The sequence below is a fragment of the Lutra lutra genome, chromosome 3 (assembly GCF_902655055.1).
Source record: "Lutra lutra chromosome 3, mLutLut1.2, whole genome shotgun sequence".
In the NCBI taxonomy this organism is placed as follows: Eukaryota; Metazoa; Chordata; class Mammalia; order Carnivora; family Mustelidae; genus Lutra; species Lutra lutra.
In genome coordinates, this window is record NC_062280.1 from 31,884,316 (window position 1) to 31,896,861 (window position 12,546).

General features: G+C 38.1%; 1 pseudogene; it reads right to left on the minus strand.

Moving 5' to 3' along the window:
* Positions 1-1,046: 1,046 nt before the first annotated feature.
* LOC125095239 (14-3-3 protein zeta/delta-like) lies at positions 1,047-1,767 on the minus strand (annotated as a pseudogene).
* Positions 1,768-12,546: the final 10,779 nt, after the last annotated feature.

The window sequence follows — 12,546 nt, forward strand, 5'->3', positions numbered from 1 at the left end:
GTGGCAATCTTTTTTTTGAAAAGTCCATTCATAAAACTTTTATTCCACTTATATGAACTTACTCCATGTGTTCTTAAAAATTATGCTTGGATTGTTCATGAAAATTTCATAAAACATTAAACAAAGTTAGCCATCATCTCAAGTTATTTTTCTGTTAACTATTTTTACAGCACATGCATATTAGGCAAGTATAAAAAACAAACAAACACCCAAACCAAAACACACACACACACAACCATGAAACCTTTTAAAAAAAAAGTTAAAACCATGGAATTTTTATTTTGCTGCTGTGCTTGATATACATAAAGTACTGGGTATCAAGCAATTCATTTTTACTTCATCTTTACTTGTACATTTGTTCTTAGGTTACCTAAAACATTTAAATACAAATACAAGGAGTGTAACAAAAATAATGAAAGCAAACAGCAGGGAATGTTACAAAAAATGGAATGTGAACCATTTCTGCCCTTATCCAGAGTAAATTGGGTGACAACTAAAGGAACACTTCTGCAACTATAATCGAAAGGTGTGCACATTAAGAGTGAGTATTCCACAGATACTCATGGTTCAATATGTAGTATCTACAGAATATCCATTTCTACTACAGCCTAGTAAGTGCTCCAAACCTTAAAGTACCCAGAAAAACTACACCTGTATCTGGAACAAATTATCCCTTTTATTCCCCACCAGGACAAACCAATAAGTAGGCAGTTTTCTTTGCTTAGATATGGAAGCAGTTTTAACACTGGCACTTGTAAAGCCACAATGTACCAAAGGTACTATGCCAAACATTTATAACTACTACAAAAATTCCACATCCCCATATTGACCACCTCAAGATGAAAACAGAAAACTCGCTAAATGTTAACTTGCTCTACTCCCCTAATATTCAACGTAAAATTCACAATGGAAATATAGAAATCCAAAAAGAAGTAACATAAACTTGTCATAAATTGTAAACAGAAAACTATTTGTGGGACAGCATGGATGACAAATGGTCTATTATGTAAATTTTAGAATGAGGCAGACAAAAGTTAGAAGACTGGTTAATTTTCTCCTCCTTCTTCTGTTTCAGCTTTGTCTCGTTGGGTGTGCAATGTCTACAATGTCAAGTTGTCTCTCAGTAATTGCATTATTAGCTTGCTGTCTTTGCAAGAAAGCAACCTTTTCCAGGGAGGTCAGAATTTCATCATAGAACACAGAGAAGGTAAGGACCAGACCCAATCTGATAGGATGTGTTGGTTGCATTTCCTTTTGGCTGATTTCAAAAGCTTCTTGGTATGCTTGTTGAGACTGATCTACAGTACCTTTCTTGTCATCACCAGCAGCAACCTCGGCCAGGTAACGGTAGTAGTCTCCTTTTATTTTCAAATAGAAGACTTTGCTCTCTGCTTGTGAAGCATTGGGGATCAAAAACTTTTCCAAAAAAGACAGTATATCATTGCAGACATCTCTTGGCTCGGTCTCAATTTTCTCACCGTATTCTCAAGCCATCTGCTGTTTTTTCTCAGCACCTTCCATCTTTTGCTCAATACTTGAGACGACCCTCCAAGATCACCTATGGGCTCCTACAACATTTTTATAAGCAACTGTGAGAAGATTCCTCTACTCATCAGATAATTCAGCTCCTTGCTCAGTTATAGACTCCATGCACGCTGCCATGTGTTCATATCGCTCAGCCTGCTTGGCCAGTTTGGCCCTCTGCATCAGCTCATTTTTATCTATGATTGGATGTTCTGTGTCCGGAGTGGGTGGCAGAGGACAGCCGGGGGTTCAGCAGTCTCTGGGTGGCAGCAGCGAGGCTGAGACTCTGCCCACAATGTTGCAATTCTTGAAACCAAATTCTCCCCCTTTCTCAGGGTTTGTTATTGCTGCTTATGGTGGCTGCATTTGTTTGTTTGAACTAATTTTGTAAAATCTGTATTTCTTTTTTGTCATATGTAGACACCCATGTCTCATTAGGTTACTTTAGTGGTGGACTAGTGATTTGACAGAGATTTCCTTAAACCTCTAGGAATCTCTTCCCGAACTCCCACCACCACCACCACCACCAAAAAACTCCCAGTTTTTGCAAATAAACTTTGCAGAGTAAACCTTCATTACTCAGCTGGGCAATTTACAACTCTGATCTAACTTTCACTTTCTGCTTGCACAGAGTCAAAAGCTCAGTGAAGGTGAGAGGTTAGTGCTTTCTGGAATATTTCTGAGTATGCATCCTATCCCATGTGCATCTAGCCTTGTAAGTAAGTTTTCAGTGTCTCTATTATTTCCTCCAACTATTATCCCTTGCTCCAAATGGCAGCCACTAAGAAATTTGCCTTTAAAGGTTTGTGACAAATGTCTCCATGTAGTCATCTCTCCACCACAAGTCTCTCATGTAAAGAATTCTGAGTTAGGTGGAATAAATGCCAGTCCTTTGAGTTAGTCCTTCAGGAAACTGCCATATGAGCCAAAACTCATAATCATAATTCTTCGAGAACAGATCTGCTCTGCATTAGCCAGCAGATTAGCTGGCTCTACATTAGCCAGTATGGAAACCCATACCAGGAGTTCAGGCTGCCTTCTTCAAGACCATTCTTGAGCTGGGGAGCGAGGTTGGGGCCAAGGGAAGCTAAAACACCATGAAGCTCTTGTACTGAGTTTCAGCCACCTTCTGCTTGATCAAATGTTTGTCTGGTTGCTGTAAACCTTTGGTTAGTTTCCAGAGTTCTGATAAGGTTGATTCTGAGAGCGTTTTGTCAGTTTATTTACTGTTTTTGTGGAAGAAGAGGGCCTTGGAGTTGCCTTTCTTCTGCATTTACTGATGTTACCTAGAATATCCTCTTTTATATCACAAAAACAGCTGGGGTAGAGAAGAGAATTTACCAAGAAACTATTTTATTAAACATTGTAGCTCATAAAACAGTGAGTGACATCTAATTTTGGTATTTTGTCATATTGCTTATAGTTGACGTTTTACATGGCTGTAAATCATTTGGATGGTAGTAAAGTTTGCAGGTGTGATAGAGGCTGTACTGTGAGAGAAAGCACACCCAAGTGTATCAACTGACTTGCCCCCGGGTTGGAATTTTCTAGTCCCGTGGATTCCATATTTATTGTTTAAATTCCTGAATTTTAAAAATAGGGCAAGAAGCTATTGTTCAATTTAGTACATATAATCTATTTCCACTTTATATCCAGGCATGTTTGTTTTATTTTGTTTTGTTTGTTTTTAACTGAATGCTCTAGTGGAACACCTCTAAAATGGAGTTATAAACACGGGGGATAATTTTTTCAAGATAAAGAAAGAAAAGAAAAGGAAGACATAAAATGAAAAAAATTACATGAAGTTATTTATCAAGTTGGAGGTGACAAGATTTAGATATTTAAGAACAATCCAATTCTGCTTAGTGATACCTATCCCACTTACCCATTTATCCCTCATTTTGCCTAAGCATGTGTCTACAACCAAATATTCGACAATACATATTTGTCAGATTAATATTGTAGTTGTAAATGATGGGAATGCCAACTTCATAGTCTATAAGGTACTCTATTCCCCCTCTGGGTGTGGACGAATAAACAATATCAAGATTATCTTCTGCATGTCCTAGAATAGTAAAACAAACTCTGCAAATTAAAGACAATAACAGCTCCTTAAATTTATGAACCAATGATGAGTTTCTCTCATTTAAGGGCTTCTGTTTTCTTTATGAAGTGGAAAGTATCATTTGTGAAAGTAGAGTAGAGGTGATGGGTTTGAAGTCCATGCCAGATACTGCTCTCTGCACAAGAAATCTCATGATCATAACAGATCCTGAGGCAATTTCTTTTAGATTCCCATGATACAGATAAGGAAATGTAGTCATAGAAAAAATAATGTTTAATAATTTGCCCGAGGTCTCACGTCCAGTAAGCGGTGAACTGGAATGTGCTTCTAGTCAGTCTGATCATAGAGGTCACATCCTTAACCATTACACTACCCTCTTGAGTTCAGTTTATGACTATGAACTTATGAACACAGGCCTTTGTGGCTGTATGGATTTTCTCTCCCCACTGCTCCTCAATCCAGGTATGGGCGTTTAAATATGGAATTCCAGATCTGGGTGTTTAACAGGCAGATGTATTAGAAAAAAAAAAAAAGAGTAAGAGGATGAGATGAATGATAAGAGAAGGATTACAGTGCTAAAGCCTCGATAGCAAGTAGGGAAGAAGGGACAGGCAGGAAGTAGTTGGTAGCTGTGAAGAAGGACATGGGATTTTGGAAGTCTCAATGAGATCTGAAAGCAGGGGCTGTGGGAACACGTAAGAGAGAGTTTTTAGGATGGGAGATGATGGTCAGAGAGTAGGTCTTTTTGTATAAGGTCTCACATGTGAAACAATTTGGAGAGATAATAAGATGCACATTTTGGTCCTATGTGTGGAAGTCTGAAGATTACTGGAGATTATGGTCAAATGGAAATAATTCCAGAACTTGAGAGTTCAGATTGTTAAACTGGATGTTCACCTGGATGTTAAAGAACTGTAAAACATGGCAGATTCCAGGGAAGTGAAGGTCTTAGAACAGGTCATGCCTTGAGTTCATTCAGTCTCTATCGGGTTACCCTTCCCCTTACTTCCCAGTCATCCCACAGGCTTGTCCCTCATTTTCATGGCTGACTTAGAATAGCTGACATGATATTATCAGTCACCATATTCCTGTAGTAGAATTTCTGTGATCCCAAAGAGTCTCATTTTTGAGGATTCCAATTCAGGGGGAAGAAAAGAGAGGCACACATTGTTTAGTCACAGCATTTCTTACTTCCAAATATTTCACTCCTGAGCTTATCACTAGAAAGAGTTCTGAAGTAAGGGAGAGGGATGTGAGAGCTCTTGGGGTTTTTTGCACAAGTTTTTGTTTTGTTTTGTTTTTACAATTTATTTGTTTCTTTGTTTTCTCTCTGCCCAGATTCAGATTTTTCCATAGCAGGAAGTTTTGTAAGGAAAGCACGCTTTGAAGATCTTTCTGTGCCCCCCAGCCCAGCATGCATTATTTACTTAAAAGTCTATGCCATTAGCCACAACCCTCTCAGTAAATTCCAGTGGTTTAACTTTCCCATAATTACACAATCCAGCTCTGTGCCATCCCTGGCATAGAGAGAAACTTGCCCTATCAAATCTCAGCTCTCATGGAACCATGGCTGACTACTTGAGAAGTTCTTATTTGTTAGAGAAATATCAGTTCAGCCATTCTAAATGTAAGTTTTGGCAAATGTTTTCTGGAGCAAGGCACTGCTAATGCTCTGCCCTGTTCCATTACACCCTCCCTTTAGAGGCTTATCCGGGAATCCATACAGACCATGTGTGAGCTAGCAAGCCCTAAGGGGACTGGCAAACCCCCGCAATTACATGCAAAGCTGACAGGAACCAGCTGACAAGCAGGATGCACATGTGCTCAAGAGACGAGAACCATAAGGTAGGAGGGAAGGAGGTGAGCATTGCTCCTCACTCCAAGCCAAAATGACAAATCATTTGGATCCAGGATAATGCGGAAGGAAATGAGCTAAGTCCCTGCAACCCACGACTCGTCCCTGACATCCTCATGCGACCTCCTCACCCATCAGAGATTATCATTCTCACGTAGCCGGATTAGAAGAATGAGCTTTCAATAGCTTGCGGCTCCTCATTCCACCATTGCTGGGACACCTGGGAAGTGTTCTGGAAAGAAATTTACAACTATTCTGTCAGTGGCTATCTTGGGGTGTTTGACTTGTGAGGAATTGGCATTCTTCCATCGAATTTTTAATTTTTCTATTTTTTCTATAATAAATATGCATATTATAAAAGAAATAAAGGCTTATTTAAACATCTCCCCCCACCTCCTTAGCTTAAAACTAGGTTCTTTTTTTAAAAGATTTTATTTATTTATTTGACAGACAGGGATCACAAGTAGGCAGAGAGGCAGGCAAGGGGTGGGGAGAGCAGGCTCCCTGCTGAGCAGAGAGCCCAATGCGGGGCTCCATACCAGGACCCTGAGATCACTATCTGAGTCGAAGGTAGATGATTAACCCACTGAGCCACCCAGGCACCCCAAAACTAGGTCCTTTTATCACTCTATCTATAAGATACAAGCAGACTTAAAAAACTCTTCTATCAACTCCTGACCCAGGATTTCTGGCGGAAGGAGATAGGGGTTCCTCCATGGTGTCTCATTTTATTAAGTAGTAGCCCACACAGAGGACCCCCTAAGCAAATGCTAGAATGATCTTGGCATAGGACAGAAACATGAAAGAATGCACATCACCATCAGCAGCAACATCTTTCAGAAATCTCTTACAGAATTACTTGAAATAGTTAGCATCTGGCCTTTTAAAGAAGAGAAAAACTTATATGTAAAGTAAACTAAATCAAATTCTTCTTATCACCCCACCTCCATCCAGATCATCTGCACTCACTGTCTAGTCACACACATCCCTGATTGTGAAAATCAAGCTTTCAAGAGCCAGGTTTTAACCTTTGTCATCATGCCATTCACTTCTATAAGACAAGATTCATGTATCTACAGCTCTGTAAAGGAAATATTTTAATTGTCATATCATGATTTGAGGAAGAGGAGAAGATGAGAGAGAGCTAGAAAGAAAGTTTGTATCATCAAATATTTAATTTTTTTTCAAAAGTCTTCATTTGAAATGTATTCAAACTTCCTAAAGCTAAAGTCCTATGGATGCAATTTACCCTCAATTCTGATTTAAATAATATACAACCTGACCCTACCCTACCTTACTCCGTAGAAAAAGGGAGTGAGGAAGAGCAGCAGGTGTGCGTAGTGGGTGTATAAACCATTATATGTGGAAACTTCGAATAAGTTTTAGTAGAATGAACCCTCTGTAGATCAGAAATGCACACTTTTTATTAATTTAGTAGAACTTTATAATCATCCTCCTTATCTCTGCCACAAGGGAGTTGTTTCTTTCTAAACTAGGACAAATTTACATAAATTAAAATCTTGCTTTGTTAAGTTTCAAGTTTCAGAGGGGAGGAAGGAGGGATCTATTAATAATCTACAATTACTAGGTATCTACTGTGAGCTGGCACTGTGATACTTGGTTTAGGGAGGTATCTCACTTTATTTTTGGCAAGACCTCTGAGTTGAGAACACTGAAGTCCAGAGACCAAGTGACTTGTCCAAGATGATACAGCTACTTAAGAGACAGGCTCAAATGCAAGGTCTATTGGAACCCAAAGCCCCCAACCTCTTTCTTTTTTGTCATTCTTAAGGATATTTGTTTTCCTTAGTTCCAATAACTAATGCAAATTCTGAATCATGAGCATTTAGACTTATGGGGAAAAAAGGTGCATAATACAAGAAAAGTAAGTCCAATAAATATAATAAATTCATCATGGAAACATTGCTCTAGCCTGATGACTGTATACCTTCAATATAATGTTCTCTTTTCAAATGACAAAAGTAATCTATTCTAATGTTTAAATGTTTTTAAAACATTCTAAATGATTTCTCTTGAGGCTGTAATACCTTTTGAGAGGAACTTCTGGTATTGCTTAATCATGTACTTTTTCTTTTTTGGAGTTATAAGGACTTTTATGTAAACCAAATTCATTCGCATGCTCCTAACTTATTCCCCTTGCTCCCCATTTTCACTCACTTAGATGAGTCTAAGCCAGGTTTTCAAAACGGCTTTTCAAATTTTTCATCTTTTGAGATGTAAATTTTAAATTTATGTCTTTGCTACCCCAGGCCTTCTCCCTTTCTAATTTATTTTTCACTTACTTCAAGCCGTCAACATATCCCGGCCACCAAGTTTGATTTATATTGCCCAGAAACATCATCCAATCATGAATCTTCCTTGGGAATGCCAACATGGCATGAGAGAGAGCTCACTTTAATGATCTTTCTAGAGTTAGAAAACAAAAAGCAAAAAATCAGTGGGACTTTAAAAATACTTTCAAGCAAACCTTATAAGTTTATGGTAACCTAAAAAACCTGGCTGTTCCCTGACTCCAAAACTGAAAAAAAAAATAATAATTCTTCAGATGATTGCTCTTTGGTATTCTCTTGCAGGAATTAGAATTGGCCAGCTGAAGTTATAGATAAAAGACCCCAAATATCCTCAGTGATTATCCCACCTCCACTCTAGGTCCCACGTGCTTGCATCTCCACTAAAATCAGGCGCTTCCCATTTTACCCGAGCTGGTGAACTTATCTGGTCCTCTATGCTATGTCCCACCACTAAATGAACACAGATGTGCCCCTGAGCCCAGGGTGTTTGTGGGGGTGGTTTGTGTTGCCAGTCACTGGGGTTTCAGCTAAGGAGCATATTTGTTAGAAGATCATTGTGGTGTCTCTGGGTCACCATCAAACCTCAGCTGGAGCAGGAACCAAGGAGGCTCAGGCCAAGAGTTCATAGATCTAACCACCATTCTATACTTAACATGATTCAAATTTAAAAAAAACTTTTGGATTTGGTGTCTCTTTGTTCCATGGCTAGATTCTCAGGAAGGAATATCCCATTGGTTCACTAGATGATTACCCTGGGTTTCATCATTTGGCTCAGGGTTCCTGATGCACACATAGGCACCAAGAGTCCAACTTCGCATCCTGGGTGCTATGCCCTAAGAAGGGAAAATTTTTCTACTTTCCTAAAGGGTATCTCATAGATGCAGTTTCCATGCACAGCATCCCTGAGTCTTCTGAGGCTCTCCAGAAAGGTGGTGGCCCAGAAGACATCTCAAGTTTAATTTATGAAGACTAAGTTAGCAGGTACAAAATTAGTATGTTGGTCACTAGAAAGCTCTATTTTTACTTAGTTTAATTAAACAAACACCAATAGTACACAACACTATGTTATATAACCCAGGTCTATAAAAATAAAAAAATGAACTGATCCCTACCATCAAAGTAAATGCTTTCTGAAATTGACCTCGAAGTCTTAACTGATGGTCATTCATTTATTCATTCTTTCAACAAATATTTCCTGAGCTCCTACTATGTGCCAGGCACTTTTGCAGTTCTGAAGTGTTCATTAATGAACACAGGTGAGAAAAATCCCTGCTTTCATGAGATATTCATTATCAGATTTTTTTAAAAAAAGTAAGTAAAAACGAAGAAATGGCCCCAAATCTTGGCTCTACCACTTATGAGGTGAAAGTTGTATTTCTGAATCTCTCTCTTATTCAATGTTCTCATTTTTAAACTGAGAATGATAATAGTACCTCTCCCATGGTATTGTCATAGAAGTATATCTACCACATAGTAAGAGCAGCTATCATTATCATTATCATCAGCATCACAATTATAGGACTCTTCAGCCAGATCTTCATCCCCTTTGATGAGGTCAATGCCTAAGGCTACTCCTCTCTCAACCCAACTCTGCCAAGAAGCTCTTAAACCACATTAATGAAGACGAGGATGGTGTTTTATTTAGTTGCTCATTGTGTGTGTGAGGGACTGTATTAGATGCTGAGTTCACCAGAAGCAGATGCTGCGATGCATTTTGAGGTGCAAGGTGTTTATTAGGGTTCATTACCTGTGAAAGGAAAAAGAAGGAAGTAAGATCGGACAAAGGGAGAAGCTGAACCATAGCTCAAGCCCAGAAGATTGTCAGCCATCACAATCACAAAATGTTCTGAAGCTAGTATTGCCCATTTGAATATCCTTTTTTAGGCCAAATGTCTTTGTCTTTCTATCCCCACACTATCGCTCAATGGGGAATCTGAAATATTTAGCCAAGGTGTCTCAGTGTCTCCCACAGACTGAGCAAGTCCCAAATAAGAAAAAAAAATATGATCTTAAGCCCTAAAAAACTCACAGTTTAGGAAATGAAAGGAAGCTACACAGATAATAATAACAGTGAAAATATGTTCATGCAACTCTAACAGAAAGATTATTTCTGGCTGAGATAAGAACAAAAAATAAAAGTATTAACTCTTCAGGCTAAGAAAATGTTCAAAGATGACTTGAAGAAATTAATAAACTCTTGCATGATTAGTATATTAGTGGTTCTTATGCCTTTGGATTTTATTTCTTCAATTAAATTGACATGAGACTATCAGACAGTCTATACCAATACAACACAAAGTATGATCCATAGATTGTGATGGTCTGCAAACTGTTACCAGCTCTTAACTAGATAATTACAAAGGGTAAGAGTAAGCATTTCAAAAAATTTTTTAGCAATTTGACATCGTAATTTCCTGTCTACGGGGGCTTGTATTTTTGTTCACTAGTTTTGTTTTGTTTTTGTTTTTGTTTTGTTTTACTTCATTTTAATTTTTTTTAATTTGAGTATGGTTGACACACAATGCTACATTAGTTTCAGGTGTACAACATAGAGATTCAATTTCCAGTATGGAGGGTCCTCAAAAAATTAAAAATAGAAATCTCGTATGGTCCAATATTTTTTACTTTATTTTTATGGTAATCTATTTTTATTGTATTTTACAAAATGGTTAATCTTTAATGGATTAGACTTTTTAAAAAAATAATACATGTTCCTTCACCATGTAGTTTAGGAGTCATGGAGAATATCGCATATATCTTATTTTTATTAAACATGTTTTTTAAATTTTTAACAATATATTTTCTTAAATCTAAATTCCTGTCATGCTTATGATTGTCAATTTGGAAGTAACAGCGTTTGTCATTTAATGAACAAGGGTACTTCTCCTATAAATTGCCTAAAAAGAGAATTATTTTTATGTTATAATAAGAAAGACATATTTAGTGTTTGTCTCCTGAAACATTTAGTCTCTGGAATGATAAGAATTAAGTATGAGCTGACTGGTGGTTGGAGACCCTAGACAGCTTGAGAATGGAAGCAGGTGATGAGAAAGACCAAGCCATGTTTAGGGAGTTGGAACTTTTGGTCCTATCCCCAACCTCCAGGGAAAGGACTAGAGATTTAATCACCAATTGTCACTGATTTAATCAATCATACCTATATAATGGAACCTCCATCAAAATTCTTGACAGGGTTTGAAGAATTTCCAATTTGGTGAACATCTGGCTGGGAGGGTGGCTCTACCATTTCCTTCACCCTCACCCCTGCTTTTTGCATTGCTTCCATTGGCTGTTTCTAGGTATGTCCTTTATAACAAACAGATAAACATAAGTGAAGTGTTTTCCTGAGTTCTGTGGGTTGTCTAATGAATTATTATACCTGCATAATATATATATACCTGCATATACAGGGAACCTCTGAATTTGTAGTAAGCCACGAAGGGGGTAAACTGTCTGCCCCTCACTTACAGCTGGCATCTGAGGAGAGGGTGGTCTTGAGGGGCTGAGTCCTTGACCTGTGGGGTCTGTGCTACCTCCAGGAAATTAATGTCAAAATTGAATTAAATGGTAGAACCCCAGTTGGTATCAGAGAATTAGAGAATCATAGAATTGGTTGGTGTCAGAAAACACCACACGTTTCATACCAGAAGTGACGTCAGAAAGTAGACAAAACAATTTTACATGAGTCCAACTTTCTACTAACTTTCATTTAATTACAAGAGATATTCACATGCCTGTGACATCAACAGAATTAAGTGAAACAAAAAAAATGATAAAGCACTAGGGGCTCCTGGGTGGCTCAGTGGGTTAAAGCCTCTGCTTTCGGCTCAGGTCATGATCCCAGGGTCCTGGGATCGAGCCCCGTGTCGGGCTCTCTGCTCAGCAGGGAGCCTGCTTCCTCCTCTCTCTCTGCCTGCCTCTCTGCCTACTTGTGATCTCTGACTGTCAAGTAAATAAACGAAATCTTAAAAAAAAAAATGATAAAGCACTAAAATAGCATTAGTGAAGAAATAATTTTTTGATAAAAAGTAAATAATCCTCAGAATAAGTTATCAAGCAGGGGCTGCCTGGGTGGCTCATTTGGTTGGGCTTCTGCCTTAGGCTCAGGTCATGATCCCAGGGTTCTGGGATCTAGCCCTGCATCACGTGGTGGGATGCCCCTGCTCAGAGGGGAGTCTGCTTCTCTCTTTCTCTCTGCTCCTCCCCACCACCCATGCTCTCTCTCTTTCTCTCTCAATAAATAAATAAAATCTTAAAAAAATAAATTATCAACCATAAATAGGGGAATATGATTTAAATTTTTTTCAACAGTACCTTCAAGCTGTAAAAGAAAAGCAGTGAAGATGAACACAGCAAAATGCACTGAGTTGAGCAGTTGCTCTTTCTACGGGCACCAAAATATCTTCCACTCGGCTATTCTTCTATGAGATCTGTTTCCAACTCTTCTAAAAACTTCCAGCCATCAAAAGTTATTATAATTTATTTTCATGGGGGCTAAAGGAAGGTACTCAAACATCAGAGAGGTATTGAATTAAAATCTAGCATACAACAACTTTAAACAAGGCAGTGGGAATATATTTGTAAAAAAAGGTCCTGAAATTTTTTCAAAAATAAAATATGTTGGTAACATGACAATTCAACACCCCTGGTTTATAATTTCTAAAACAGAGCATTAAAAATGATTTTTAACAAGATGTTTTTTCAAATAACTAAATGTAGACTTGAGTATCTTAAAGAAACCCTAACAATCAAGTAAGATTTTACTAAATCAATACATTATTTGTTCTACA